The 16,321-nt window shown below is 40.3% G+C and overlaps 1 long non-coding RNA gene across 1 annotated transcript; it reads right to left on the bottom strand.

Annotated features, from left to right (window-relative positions):
* Positions 1-14,323: 14,323 nt before the first annotated feature.
* LOC137466358 (uncharacterized) lies at positions 14,324-16,051 on the bottom strand. Its single transcript, XR_010995130.1, has 2 exons — positions 15,694-16,051; positions 14,324-14,411 (listed from the first exon to the last, which is right to left on the bottom strand). It is a non-coding gene; the product is annotated as an uncharacterized lncRNA (long non-coding RNA).
* Between the last annotated feature and the right edge of the window lie 270 nt (positions 16,052-16,321).

Below are 16,321 nucleotides of genomic sequence, written 5' to 3'. Positions count from 1 at the left end.
ATCCATACTGTCTTCCCCAACAAACCTCTGATATGGGCCACTGGGACTTTATCTCCATCGACTATATTAAGGGGCTCAGACTGGGCAGGACCTGCTCGGTTGGTGGAACCCCGAGTGTTAACTAACCAGGTGGCCCTTGCTAAATACTGCTCCCAGTTCTTGAAAGACCCCCCACCCAATGCTTTCAAAGTGGTTTTTAACAATCCATTGTATCTCTCCACTTTACCTGCAGCTGGTGCATGGTAGGGGATGTGGTACACCCACTCAATGCCATGTTCCCTAGCCCAGGTGTTAATAAGATTATTTTTAAAATGAGTCCCATTGTCTGACTCAATCCTTTCAGGAGTACCATGCCTCCAAAGGACCTGCTTTTCAAGGCCCAGAATGGTGTTGCGGGCTGTAGCATGAGACACGGGGTAGGTTTCCAACCATCCCGTAGTGGCTTCTACCATGGTTAGTACGTGGCGCTTGCCTTGGCGGGTTTGAGGCAGTGTGATGTAATCAATTTGCCAAGCCTCCCCATACTTGTACTTGGACCACCGCCCCCCATACCAGAGGGGCTTCACCCGCTTAGCCTGCTTAATGGCGGCACACGTCTCACAGTCATGGATAACCTGAGAAATGCTGTCCATGGTTAGATCCACCCCTCGGTCTCGTGCCCACTTATAGGTGGCATCTCTACCCTGGTGGCCTGAGGCATCATGGGCCCATCGTGCTAGGAACAGCTCTCCTTTGTGCTCCCAGTCAAGATCTATCTTCAACTCCCCTATCTTTGCGGCCTGATCTACCTGCTGATTGTTTTGCTGCTCCTCATTAGCCCTGCTTCTGGGGACATGGGCATCTACATGGCGAACCTTCACAGGTAGTTTCTCTAGCCGGGTAGCGATGTCTTTCCATTCTTCAGCAGCCCAAATTGGTTTTCCTCTGCGCTGCCAGTTCGCCTCCTTCCATCTCTTCAGCCATCCCCACAGAGCATTGGCTACCATCCAGGAATCAGTATAAAGGTAAAGTTTTGGCCACTTCTCTGCTTCAGCAATGTCCAGGGCCAATTGAACAGCTTTGAGTTCCGCAAGTTGACTCGATCCACCTTCTCCTTCAATAGCTTGTGCAACCTGTCGTGTGGGGCTCCATACGGTTGCTTTCCACTTCCGGTTCATTCCTACGAGGCGACAGGAACCATCGGTAAAAAGAGCGTAATGTATGTCTTCTGCCGGCAGTTGGTTATACGGTGGAGCTTCTTCGGCACGGGTCACTTGCTCTTCTCCCTCTTCACCAGTGAGCCTGAAGTTTTCACCCTCAGGCCAATTTGTAATTACCTCCAAAATCCCAGGACGATTTAGTTTCCCAATTTGGGCACGCTGTGTAATGAGGGCAATCCACTTGCTCCATGTAGCACTGGTGGCATGGTGGGTGGAGGGAACCTTTCCTCTAAACATCCACCCCAGCACAGGTAGTCGAGGTGCCCGGAAGAGTTGTACTTCAGTACCAATTACCTCTGAAGCAGCTTGGACTCCTTCATAAGCAGCCAAGATTTCCTTCTCCGTTGGGGTGTAGTTACTTTCAGACCCTCTGTAGCTCCGACTCCAAAATCCCAGTGGTCGGCCTCGGGTCTCCTCAGGCACCTTCTGCCAAAGGCTCTAGGACAGGCCATGGTTCCCGGCTGCAGAATAGAGCATGTTCTTCACATCTGGTCCCGTCCTGACTGGGCCAAGGGCTACTGCATGGGCAATTTCCTGCTTGATCTGGGCAAAAGCTTGTTGCTGCTCAGGGCCCCAATGGAAATCGTTCTTCTTACGAGTAATCAAGTAAAGAGGGCTCACAATCTGACTATACTCAGGAATATGCATCCTCCAGAAACCTATAGCACCTAAGAAAGCTTGCGTTTCCTTCTTATTGGTTGGTGGGGACATAGCTGTGATTTTGTTGATGACATCGGTAGGAATCTGGCGCCGCCCATCTTGCCACTTCACCCCCAGGAACTGGATCTCCCGAGCTGGTCCCTTAACTTTACTTTTCTTAATGGCAAAGCCGGCTTCCAGGAGAATTTGGATGATTTTCTCTCCTTTCTCAAACACTTCTGCTGCTGTGTTTCCCCACACAATGATATCATCAATGTACTGCAAATGTTCTGGAGCCTCACCCTTTTCTAGTGTAGTCTGGATCAGTCCATGACAGATGGTGGGACTGTGCTTCCACCCCTGGGGCAGTCGGTTCCAGGTGTACTGCACACCCCTCCAGGTGAAAACAAACTGAGGCCTGCATTCTGTAGCCAGGGGGATGGAGAAAAATGCATTGGCAATATCGATTGTGGCGTACCACTTTGCTGCCTTGGACTCCAGCTCGTACTGGAGTTCCAGCATGTCCGGCACAGCAGCGCTCAGTGGTGGTGTCACTTCATTCAATGCACGGTAATCCACGGTCAATCTCCATTCTCCTTCAGATTTACGTACAGGCCAAATGGGACTGTTGAAGGGTGAGTGGGTTTTACTAACCACCCCTTGGCTCTCTAACTCTCGAATCATCTTGTGAATGGGGATCACAGCATCTCGATTTGTTCGATACTGCCGGCGATGCACTGTCGAGGTGGCAACAGGTACTTGTTGCTCTTCTACCTTCAGGAGTCCTACTGCAGATGGGTTCTCTGACAATCCAGGCAAGGTGTTCAATTTCTTAATGCCCTCTGCCTCCACAGCAGCTATTCCAAAAGCCCACCTGAGTCCCTTAGGGTCTTTGTAGTAGCCACTCCTGAGATAGTCTATGCCCAGAATACACGGAGCCTCGGGGCCAGTCACAATTGGATGTTTGTGCCACTCCTTCCCGGTCAGGCTTACTTCAGCTTCCATCAGAGTCAATTCTTGTGATCCCCCCGTCACCCCGGCAATGGAAATACGTTCTGTTCCCACATGTCCTGAAGGCATTAAGGTACACTGCGAACCAGTATCAACCAAAGCTCTGTATTTCTGTGGCTCTGATGTGCCAGGCCATAGAACCCACACTGTCCAAAAGATTCGATTTTCCCTAACCTCTACCTGGCTAGAGGCAGGGCCCCTCTAAGCCTGGTTATCCTTCTTTCCAGAGACATATGTCTTGGAGGTTCCTTCCAGGGGATCCGACAAATCATCGTCATCATTATGCCTGACAATTCGACTACGGGCAACTGGAGCTGCTTCCCTTTTCTTACCTTCCTTCAATTCACGCACCCGTTGTGCCAGAGCAGCAGTAGACTTCCCATCCCATCTCCTCATGTTTTCTCCAGACTCACGTAAGAAGAACCACAACTCAGCTCGTGGGGTGTACCTTCTCTCCCCAACAATGGAACGTTTGCGTTGGATACCAGGGCGTCTAATTTGTACAGCTGAGATTTGGAGGAGGTCCTCCTTAATCTCTTCCCTGAGTTTCTTACGACTTTCCTCTATTTTGTCTTCTAATTTCTGCAGTCGTGTTTCCACAGCTGCAATTCTGGCATGAGTCGGGCCATGTACAGCATCCGCATATGCTCGAAGCTTCTTCGCCATATCGAGTACAGTCTCATATACCTCATCCCGCTTCATTATTGCTAGAGCAGAAGCGTATTCAGGTGGCCCAAGTCGCACAAGTTTCCTCCACATTACAGGTGTACACGGTACGAAGTCTGGATTCCTAGTTGTTATGTCATCTGAAAAAATGACCTCTACCACTGCCATCTCCCTCAGGCGTTGGATCCCCTGTTCTATGGTCTTCCACCGTGTCTGCTGAATATAGAGGTCATCTGCACACAGGTATCTTTGTGCTACGCTGTCCAGGACCCGTTCCCAGAGGCTGTGAGGGCCAGCCCCTCTCATCATGCCTTGGTCGATCACAGGATCGTGTGACAGGGATCCCAAATGCCTCGCTTCAGTGCCATCCAGAATGGTAGCCTCCCCTGCTGCATCCCAAAGGCGGACTAGCCAACTAATTATAGATTCATCGGGCTGTCGCCTATAATCCTTCCTTAAGCCTCGAAGGTCCTTCAGGGAGAAGGAATCAATATTGGCTCCGGAATCTGTGCCATTTGGTGTGGTTTCTGATTTTGGTGATGGTCCTTCTCTTGGATCATCATCATCATCCTCCACCCTTCGGTCAGTCTTGCTTTTGCACTTTCCACCTCTTGTATTAGCAGCAACAGCCATTGGTTGAGGCTTACTCTCTGGTTTAACTACTGGCCTGGAGCCTGGGATGTTGGCTGCAGCCTGAGTGACTGGGATAGTAACTAACTTATCTCCCTGTTCCCTTTTCTCTGTCTGCTGCCCTACAGTGTCTAGCAGGGTGCGATAAGCATGTGCCAGGGCCCAGCTCACTGCAATGATCTTTTCCTCCTTAGTGTTACCATGGCACCTCTCTTTCAGGTACTTTACCACCTCAGCTGGGTTCTGAATTTGTTCAGATGGAAAGTCCCAGACTATAGGATCAGAAAACTCCTTTAAAATTTGGCCCATATCCTCCCATTTCCCACACCACTCAGGACTCCTCACCCTTGGTTTTACTCCTAAATCAGGAGTCTCACCAGCCCCTCTAGAAATTTCAGCCTTCATCTTATATAAACTGCAGACAGTATAAAGAAAGCTTACTAAATTAAATGCCAGAAAGATGGTGTCCTTGGCAGTCAGGGAGAACCAAACATTTTCTAATAGAGATGTAAATAATTCAGAGGAGAAGAAGGAAAGCAAAGGCTGAAAATCCTCCTCCCCTGCTTCTCCCCTAACAAACTGAGTACACAGCCACAACCACGAACCATACATTCCTGGAACCGATAACAACATTTTTATAAACCTCTTGCAAATCATCACAACCAAGCCCAACCCGATAAATATTCTGGTTAGTGCCCCTCTGCTACAAAAGCTACGCATTAGGGACAATACCGGAGCTATTTCTGGATAAGAAAATAAACCTAGGGACCACAAAGGTATTAAAACTTCAAAAAACCCTAATGACCAGAAATAGAGGCAGGCTTTCAATCCAAATGACATTATAACTTCAAAAACAGACATACCAATGTACCCACGAAACAATTGAGACCAAAATATTATTTAGAATGAAGTTTTTTCCACTTTGTCTGGTCGATTTCCCCGTACGGGCCACCAAAGAATATATTGTCCTGGTTTAGGACAAATTAGGGGAAAATCTCCAAAGGAGCCCCTTAAAGGAAACAAACCTCCACAACTCCTCCCCCCTCCCCACTACCGGGTTCGGGAGGAATTTCCTCGGAGGATAAGTGGAAAAAACTTGTTTATTAAGCAAGAACAAAAAAACACTCCCCAACACAAGAAAAAACAGCCCGAGATGACAACAAACGTTTTCACCAGTCCGAGAGAGGCCGAACGGCTTGGGCAGTCTGCTGAGGAGGGTGCTGAGCTTCTCTGTAGTGCAGACTCCGGAGGAGTTCCTTGACGTTCCCGAATCAAGGTCCGAAGCAGGTCCGATGTCTTCAGGGAAGGGGAGGAAGGAAGGGAAAAACAAAAATAGAAAAATGGCAAAATAAGGCAAGCAAAGAAAAAAAAAAAAAAAAAAAAAAAAAAAAAAAAAAAAAGCAAGCGAGCAGAGCAAGCGAAGCAGGCCTAAAGCTAGCAGCAGCAAGCCATAGCAAGCAAGCCGGGGGAGGGACACGGCTATAGACAAAACAAACTGAGAGCACGGGAACAGGAATACACGATTGGGATACAAAGCATGAAAATGTCCTGTCACCTAGGGAAATATTTTTTACTAGCCTATTCATACAACTTTGCAACACATAGAATTACATACCAATATTTGCGATTTTAGAAGATGTTACTCAGAGAAAAATACCATAACTGAATACAGATTGACTCTTTATCCTATTTGACTACTGATTTCATAGTTATCCACAGCTAAATATATGTGGATAAGTATGAAATCACTAGTCAAATAGGATAAAGAGTCAATCAGTAGTCAGTTGTGGTATTTTCATAGGATTTCATATTTATCCACCACTTAATCAAAAAATATACTAAATAAGGTGCCACTCATAAGCAGTTCTAACAGAACTTGAATATATTGGATACCTTATTCAGTATTTCTTATAAACAAGAATTTGGTTTCTTTTTTTGTAGCATGAATGATTCACAATAAAAACCAATACATCTTTTGAAAAGGAACATAAAAAAATCACGAGTTATTCAGCTTCTATTTCAAATGGGTGAAGTTTGGGGAGATCCACAGAGAAATCCTGTTCTAAGATCCAAACAGAGGCACATCACACAATCATACCATTTCAGAGTCTCTAAAACAGACAGGACAAACTATCACAAAGATATCTTATACCAACTCACAGAGAGATTTTTGAGACTGAGATTTTTTTAATTGAAGAGGTTTTTATTTCCGAGGGCCAGCACTGCATATTTTTCTATTTTAAAATAATTTATCTCCATATGAATTTCTGAATAAGCATGTCCACTTTGGTTGACGTCAGCAGAGACTTATTGGTCCAAAAGAGCAGTTTTATATAAGGAAGGAATGCCATATTTCAATAGAAAAGGAAAGGGGAAACATTTTCTATCCTAAAAGTGAATTAAGACAACAGGTAAGTATCAAGCAAAAGAAATAAATCTACTTTATAGATACAAAAATACAAGATAGATTTGGAGTAGTTAATTCAAGAGTCCACTTTATAAATGTAACAAAAGTTACGTGTTATCACTTTTAAAAATGACATCATTATTTGATAGCTATCACCTGGAAAAACGGTAAGGGAATACTCAGCTACCACCAATGCTGTCTTGTCATCTCCTGCCTCACCCTGTCTGTGCATTCAGTGATGCACTGCATTAAGTATCCAAGTAGGTTTAACTTCACAAACTAACTTTTTTTTTTTAACCTTTCTGGAGCATAGCTGCATGTTTAAATCCAACATACAAAAGATATAATAAATCCTCTCTCTTACCCTAAGGACATTTTGCTGTGAAGAGGAGCAGGAAACTAATCCCCCACTACGCCCTCACTCACCAGTAGTAAAACACCTTTGTGCCTTTAGCAGCCACAGCAGGGAAGCTGAGGCAGAAAATGCCAGCTGCGTAATACAGAAGACAAGGGTTGAGTGAGGCTTTGACTGTTTTTCTGGAGATAAGTTACCCCCACATTATATGCAGGGTCAAAATAAATGTCTTTCAGGCTTCTTTCTGGGTGCAAAAGCATTTTTGTTACCCATGTTCATGTTGCACATGAGACCCTTACCCATTTCTTTACAAGACCTTCATCTATAAGAGGGTCATAATGGCAACATTCATTCATGAATAACTTAACACGTAAAGTAAATTCTTCATCTACATGACACTAGCCACCTCTTGGGACTTTCAGGGGTGACACTTTCCAGCTGCATAGGATTGTTGATTTTTTTCTTTTTTCCTATGGAAGACAGGGTCTGTAAATAGGGGTGATCTGTTTGATTACATCAGATAATATAATGCAGGAAAATAGACAAGGCTTTGAGCGAGCCATCCTTTTCTTCAGGTCTGCAACAGCAGCAGCTGCTAACTGAAAAATAAATATCTGCTGAGAACAAACTTATAGTTCAATTAAAGAAAAATGTTGTCCAGACAACAAAAGTACAGAAGCCCTCTAACTATGGAAGTAAACACTTCTGTCAGAGAGGCCAGAAGGTGGGGCTAGGAGTTGCTAGAATATTTTTTGTTTGGATTTGCTTTGGTATTTTTTTCCTTTTGTTTTTGAGTAAGTATTTCATCAGTTTGATTACACATCTAAGAGCATAGCTACAAGGTGCACTTTAATGTCATCATCACAGATGCCCAGTACCACTCATTACTAAAGAAAACACAACTCACATTTAAGGTTGGCAAAAATTGAAAATATTTAATTTAATATTTAATTTAATATTTAATATTTTAATGCATCTGTGATATGTTTAAATTCAAACATAGGTTTTACTTAAAGCAAAGTATTTCATAGGGTTGCCAAGATCACATAGAAGAGCCAAGGATCACACAGCACATCTCCACCAACAAGAAAGACACAAAGACAATACAGTGGGTTTGGATTACTGTTAACCCAAGAGCAGCTCATGATTATTTGCTGTCCATGCCTGTGAATATGTTGTCATGAAAGTTAGCAGAAACACTTCCATGTCCCTCAGACAGCATATATTTAAATGTGGGAATTCTACCCAAGTTAACTTATTTTTAAGCCTGTATTTCCCAATAAAAATAGGTTTAATACATTTACAGCTATAAAATAATGAAGGAAGCAGAAGAACCTGGGGATTATAGTGGTGTTAAAAAAAAAAAAGAAAACAGACATTGAAGCCAGTTTTGTAACAGACCTATTAGACTTTTTTCTTCCACATGGCACAGACGAAAAGAAAACCGTAATCAGGATAGAAGGTTAGACTTTACTTGTTTGAAGTGTTACGAAGCAGTGATTACCACAACCTATTTTAGTGAAGGCCACTACTAAAGGAAACCACTGCTTAAAAAACCCACCAAAAATACAAATAAAAAACCCAAACAAAGCAACCCAAAAACCACTATCACATGTCTGTGTTTGAACCCTTGCCCTTCAACTACTGGAAAATGTATTCCTGTCACCTGATGAAATATTACTCCACGACCATTTTGTGATTCAAACAGAAAGTTCGAATGCTAATGAATTAGTCTGTACCCTACTAAAGCTATGAAAAACTTCAGTTTTCAGAGCTGTAAGCAGCAGCCTGGGCTCTGGGAGTAAAATCACTACATATTTGGATGCTGTGAAACATAACATTACTACTAACATGGATTTTCTGGCAGAACTTGTAGAGGACAGAAAGACATTCATGACAGAAAAACCTGAAAATTGAGAAAGAGTGGAAGCAACTGCCATTAGAGAACAGCGTACTTGAGCTTGAAAATATCATAATCGTCAAACCCAATTTAGTGAATTCCCCGGAGGGCAGCAATAGAAATAATAATCCCTCCTGTCATGTGTCTTGTACAAACACTAATTCATCCAAGCCCTGCATGAAAAGGCAAAATAAATAAAAAATACAGTTCCATGTTTAGAACAATGATAACCATTCTTCCTTACCAGGAATGTGTGAAATTAACAAATGTAAAATCCTTTACTATCTAACAATAGGTGAAGAAAAAAAATTCACAGCGTTTAGAATAGAAGTTACCAATGTAATGTCCTTCGAAGACATGAAAGTATGTTAGAATGAAAGTGGACTAGTCAAGGAAAAGAGCCAAGAACAGACATTTTTATATTCAGAAATGAAAGGCATGTGCTACAAATCTTCACAAAGTAAAAAAACAAAATAAAAAAATACCAAAACCAGGCAGATGCCATGAATATATGTATCCTTTTAAGGGTCCCCAGTGCTGTTCCTAGGAGACAGCACATGTGTCTTTCCAACTAATAGAAAAGGAAAAGAAAAGTCATATTTTATACCAACAAAGACATTACAACAATGCAGAGCCCCACGCTAAGTGAGTGGTCTTAGGGAGTCTAGGGATTACAAGTATTTCAAAGCTGTCATTTCATATTAACCAGTACATTTGATTGGGAAGAAAGAAGGAAGCTGCCTTCAATTTGGCTGTGAATTTCAGTTACATTTAAAAAAAAAAATATTAGTTTGGGTCAAATCTATACCAGTATATAAAATAGGTGAGAGAATTACATTTTCTCTCTCCTTAACAGTGGGCATACTTGAAGGAATCAAAAACATGAATTTGCACAATTCTCGAGTTCTAGCTTTCTTGACTTCAGATTTCTGTTTTTAAACTTTCCTTAACATTTGCTATTTCAAGATAAAGTAGTCATTTTAGAAGGAAAAAGCTTGCAACAATTCATCAAAAGGAATAAGTGCAACTTGAAAGTGCTGGTTTACTGTGAAAGCAAATTGTCTTAGGAACATTCAGCAGGAGAAGATTGCAGTGCTAATAGCCAAGTATGCGATGCATTGGTTCATCTGAGAGGGAGAAAGGGACATTGGAACCTCCTACTCAACATGCCTTCCAGAATGTGCTCCTTTGCAGCACACAGTGGTGTTCTGAAAGATTTAGTCACTGCCAACACAGCTGTTGTGCACCCAAGGTCAGCTGCAGTGCACGGTGCACATCTCCTGTTAGCCTGCTGACATAGGGCTTGCCTAAAAATAGCTCCAGCAGTTGATCCAGGCATATGACCCTGGAATTCAAATTTTAGCAGTCCATATGCCCTTACAAGGTGATAACAAGTTGTTAGTGAAAAAAAAAAACCCAAAAAACTAAAATTCACTTTTTTTTCAAAGTTTTGTATTTTTTCCAGATATAAATTAATGGGCAAAGGGGAAAATGGTTATTTGATATAAATAGAAAGAAAATAGAAGGCTAAGAAGAAAAGACCCATATTCCAGTTTTTTCCATTATTTCAGTTTTCAAGCTTTGGACATACACAAGAAATACAAGTGCCAAAGACAAAGCCAATGCACAGTTAAACAACAGCACAGTGTTCTGATCTGCACATCTTAAACAGCAAAGGGTCACTTAGTAACACAGGCTGCTCTCTGCTGGACTTTTTGGCTGTCCATTTATTCAAGAATGTGTTACTTTTTTTCAAATGATTGTCCAATCCAAAGTCTTTATTATTAGTTGGCATCTATTTCCCTGTGTGCCCCACACACCCATTAAATTTTTAGTCTGATGAACAGGATCCATTACAGCACATCATGAAAAATGAAGAGCAACTCTGAATCTCCAACAGGTAAGTGTGTTATCCTCTACTCTCTCTGTTCTTTTATCTCTTTCCCCTGCAGAGATTACATCTTTCTTAAGAGAGGCCAGGAGACATGTGCATGCAATCTGAGTAGCAAGCTATTAGAGATTTTCATATCCCTAAACTGTTCTACAGATTTGTGACTGATGTTTTACCCTTTGCAGCACTGATGTGTGTACAAATAGCTGAAGTTGTGTTAGCCTTTGTCCTTCTAAGCTTGTGTAAAATATTTACATCTAGATGGATGCTTTTGACAGCATAACAGCAGACGTGTCCTAACATTAACTGCACACATTCAACTATTTCCCCTGGTAAAAACACTTACCAGTGTGACAAAATTAAATCTTGCAGCAGATGCCTTGTGGGTAGCGATACCAGACTGAGTGCAAACAGTTAAAACCGATGACATTTTGTTCTGTATCACAGTGATAAAAGCTGGTAGTGAGCTGAGACCCTTTTACTACTTTATTCCTTGTCTAAAGCCCTATGGTACTGTCACATCTGCCAGCTGAAGTGATTCAACACTGTCCTCATTGAAAGTAAGGAGAAAAAGTACTAAGATTAGATATGAAGTATTTTTGGTAGGTGTGAGTCTGAAAAGATTTTACAATGCAACTCTTGCTTTAATTAAAAAATTACTGTCAGCTTGAAAGGTGAGGACAGATCTCCATCTGATACAACTCTGCTAAGACTGTGGTTACTTGCTTCCTGTTTGGATTCCAGAATATTTACCACTTGTGTCTTCAGACTACTCTAATCAAAGATTTTATATTTCTACCTAGAGAGGAACAAAATTAAAGATCTACAACTCCTTACTAGGTTTTAATTAGAGGTTCAAAAGCTCAACTTTCCCCCCCCACAACCCAGAACTTTCAATTGCTTCAATTAGCATAATATCATCCTGTCACTGGAATTTGAATCTAGGAAAAAATATCAATGAACATTAGAAGAAAAGCCTGACAGCATACTAAACTAAGGAAACCATTTGTTTCATAAACAGTGTAGTGAAAAAGAAGCTAGAATTTGACAAGACATATATTTTTCATAATGGTCCCTCTGCTCTAACACCTGGAGCGAGTTAGCAGGGTAGAAAAACTGTAGGAATTCCATGCTTTTGCACCACCCCTGGTTGTTATCTTTCACATTTGAAAGCTGCATGACTTCATTTTGCATTACAGAAAGGGTTTTTTAAGAGTAGTCCTTTATTTTGCACATGGAAGTAGTCCTGGATTTTGGATTTTGACTGAGAGCAGAGCTTTGGGAGACAGCCACCCTGCAAGGATGTCGGTGCCTACATCTGCCTGCATCCATGCAACCACATCCTCCAGCCCATCCCGTGAGTCCTTTGTTTGCAGTGCTGCCCTACAGGGTTTTCTTGGAGCTTCCTTCATCCTCAAAATGCAGCAGATCTTATGCCATCCATCTTATAACTCCCTACTCCCAAAAGTTATGGCCATTGATGTGAAGTGCTCCTGTAAAGAGACAGCATCATTTGCACTGCGTATTAGCTGCGTGGCTGATGGTATCTTATGTTATCCTTCATGGTCTGAAAAGTCTGAGTATTTTGCTAAGTATCTTCAAAATAAACTTTTTACAAGTATTTTCTTAAGAAAGCTTCAATTTTACTGGCCAAATTTCAGTTACCACTCTGGCAATCTAGCAGACACTTATATATATTCTGAAACAATCTAACACTTTGAGGTTTTTTAGGTAGTCTGAGAAAAAAATTGAGAAGTTTAGCCAATTTCTTCCTGGGTTGAACATGAACAAGAATAATGAGAATTGCTCCAGCTGTGCATACTAATTACTGATATTTGATAGTCTGATATTTGGTGATATTATACCAAAACTATATTCCAAATAGCTTAAAGATGTTTTATATAAAATAACATTGAACTGATAAAAGATGCACATCTCATGAGCCACAGAACAAAGGCATAGAGGTGCTGAAATCCAGAGTCCTGAACTAGTTCTGTACCTTCTTGAATAATAGCCAAAAAAAATTTCATGCCCATGTTTGCATGCTGTAAGCTGACAAAAGAGCTAAAAGTATATTTGAACCAGAAAGAAAGCTTTTTCTACCCCAAAAATAATAATCTCTTATCCCTAAAAGTCCTGAGTAGAACTTTGTTCCTCAGGAAAACCTAACATTTACAAGTTCTATAATCTTTGAAAAAAAATCATGATGTAATTTCAATACCATTAAGCTTTTCTGTAGTTTATGTATGATAGACAATTGCTATTGGCATTCCTGGTGAAGATACCATTCATCAGCCAAGTAGTCATTGTCAGTTTGCTGGCTAATATTTTTCTTTAAGGCTGGAAGCAGCTAATACCTTCAACTTTTAGGTAATTACTAGCTAAACAGGAAAATGTTCTGAAGTGCTCCAAACACAATATCAAAGATTATTCAGGCCATTTAAAAGTTTGAGAATCATGTAAAATATTAACTTTAAAAAATTTTGTTTCAGCACTTATGAATATTTAGCAGTCACTTTAAAAACAAGTTATTTGGCTTAATTATTTTGACTTGCAGTATGTTCTTAGATTAAGATTCAGCTTTGCTCTTCTACTTACACAAGAGATGGCCAAAATTAGACTGAAGAGAAAAGAAACATGCTAGTTTCCACAGTAATTGACTACATATATTGACAATAATTTGACAGCTCTCAAAAAGTTTTCAATGAATTTAAAACCTGTGCTTTTGCCTTTAAGCACAGTTTCATCAGCTGTACATGCCTTTAAAATTCTGCTCTGTTCTTCTGCCTCTCCCAGGGCTCATCCCACCTTGTTTTCATTAGCTGGCTACAACCCAGTGCCTTAGCAAGTGGGTAATTGTCTTCCAAGACAGACAAATCTCTTTCAACACCTTGCATTACCAGCCCACCAAAAATCCCACCCTTTAATGGTGAGGTTGCAGAGTGTTAATATAGCCTACCTTAGCAAGGGGATAAACCAATTTTAGGCTACAAAAGCTCCATAGGATTCCATTTAGATTTTTTCTCTTATGTGTTTTCATTATTCCCTAATAATTGTCAGCCTACTAAAGCAATGTGTTTTAGAAGTTCTAATGAGCCCACTCAATTCTGACAAAAACGTACTATAATATAGAAAGCTCTCTCTAAGCTTCTCATTAGACATGTCGACTTCCCTTCTCAGAGCTTTCCACTAAGATTCAAATTCCTGCCACCAAATTCTTCAAGTTTCTTCAGAACAATTTTATGACAATTACATAATATATGCATAATTTAGATCAAACGATAGTTGACCTAATGAATTGAACCTGTTCATCAGAAATCTTCACTGAACCAGGGTTAATGGTATTAATCACCAGTTATAAAGCTCAATTCTTTCTTTATCAAGCTGCTGTTGTTGTACAGATGAAGTTCGTTTCATTGAGAAACCAAGCTGAGTTTTGTAATAAAGAATTGTCATCAGAAAAGACTTTCAAGAATTAAAGTATATGCGACACGAGATTAACCATGTCACTGCTTTAAAGTTTATATTGTACCAAACAATGAAATAGATTAAAATTTGAGAAACTTAAAGGAATAGGCATTTTAAGTCTGACTTGGTATACTTATGAGTTTGGGATTTTCTGGTGTCTTTTTCATTCTTCAAGTTCCTTCTGTCCAGATCTCCTGGGGAATGTGCAGTAGTGATCAGTGTTTCACCTTATGATGCTTTTAAGGCTACAACAGGGATACAGACTCTAATTTTTTGATTACAGATTCTAGCGAGGGACTTCTCTATCTCACATATTCTAAGAAACACAGCTACAAAGATTTCACCTGACTTAAGAAATACAGATTTACCATCTGTACCAATTGCCAGATTTCTTCCAGTATGAACATTTTTGACTGTCTCACTCACTGTATCTTTTGGCTGAGGGCCATTCAGTACTTCAGTCACCACAAGCATTCTTGCCTATGCTGAAAATTGTTAACGAGTTTTTAAGTCAAACTCACGGACATGCACATTTTTAGATCAGTATAAAAGCAGAAATTACGCTAGATTTATTATTATTATTATTTACTTTCTCCACGTACAAATAGAAACTTGGCCTGATTTTGAAAAAATCCTCAAAACAAAAGGAGAAATCCTGAATATTTAAATTGCCTGCCTACCTAATTCTAATGGATTTATCAGTTATTCCATATAATTTTAATGGTTAGTTCTAAGTTGCAGAGTAAGAATCAATCCTTTATATCACTTCTAGACTTAATTACAGAAGGAAAATTAAACTGGATTCAACTTGAATATTCGAGTTTCTATGTAGATTTTCATGGAAAATGCAAGCCAGTGGGTGTGAAAGCCTCAGGAGATATATGGACATAACAGATTGCCATGGATTAACAATGTTGCAGACAAAGTACTGTATGAGAAGCCATAAGCAGTTTTCACTGGTTTAATTCTGGTTTTATCTTGTATCAGTAATATTTTTTATGTGCAATCCTCAAGCTACCATAATTATTCATGCAATACATCAAGGAAGCATTACAATATTAATTTCTGTGATCAACATGTTATTTTCCTGCACTGATTGCTCTGTAAAGTTATTTAAACATGGTGACATGAAGTATATTTAATCATGATAGAATTTTGCTTTACATAAACATATTTAAACAAACATTTAACAGTTTCATTTAATATTTCATATTTTATCGCATTTTGGCACTAATTGTCAGACTTCTTTCAGCACTTGCAGTTGAATAACTTGACATCCTTTGCAATCCTATGAACCATAAAAATCTCAAAAGCCTTAAGCAATTTACTGGAAAAAAGTTTAACACTTGCATAGGTAAAAAATAGCCAAAGTCAATTTTTCTTGCCTGAATGATGAGTACAGAAGAATAATTGGGATGCAAGAAGCTGTGATCTGGGTCAAGCAATCTAACCATGCATTGTAACCATGCATTGTAATAAGATTCCTATACTCTAAAAGCTATAACATTGCAAAACTCTGAGCCTTACCTCTTTGGTACAAACCAAGTGACTTGAATCCCTGAGGTCTGTAAGTCAAACCTGCAGCTTAAAGAAATGTTTGAGATAAACATTTTTTCAAAGGTCAAATGAGGTTAAAGTGAGCATATCCATAGCTAAGACATTTCTATGGTTTTCTGCTCACACTGTTAAATACATTCATTTCAGTGACAGAATTCATCACTTACTGCTATATTAAAAAACAGTCTTCAGTTAAAAGACTCTTCCTCCCAAAAATATTTAGATTAAAACATGTTCATCTTTCAACCCCTTCAAATACTACATCTTAGCCTCATTGGAAGGCATACCATGCTTTCATTCTTTTATGAATGCATTGCAGCTTTGGTTGTATTTTGAGTTGTGTTTTCCTCCAGGCTCCTGATGTTGTCATACCTGTACAGCTAGCACAATTGACTGCTTGATATTCACAAGGTTATATAAAACAAAGTTGCCCTTTGCTTTCAGTAGTGGCACAAAACAGGGAGCTAGTCCTCCCAGAAGCCTATGACAACTGTTGTAGGAATGGGTGGTGCCACTTCCAATTGCTGTCTGAAAACCAAAGCCCAATTCAGAGTGATGTCCCACAGCAACTCCTGTGGATAGGTCCCACCCTGGTTTT

Source organism: Anomalospiza imberbis, chromosome 2, assembly GCF_031753505.1.
Source record: "Anomalospiza imberbis isolate Cuckoo-Finch-1a 21T00152 chromosome 2, ASM3175350v1, whole genome shotgun sequence".
NCBI classification, from domain to species: Eukaryota; Metazoa; Chordata; class Aves; order Passeriformes; family Viduidae; genus Anomalospiza; species Anomalospiza imberbis.
The sequence above is the reverse complement of the archived record's forward strand: the minus strand, read 5'-3'. Positions and strand labels throughout refer to the sequence as shown.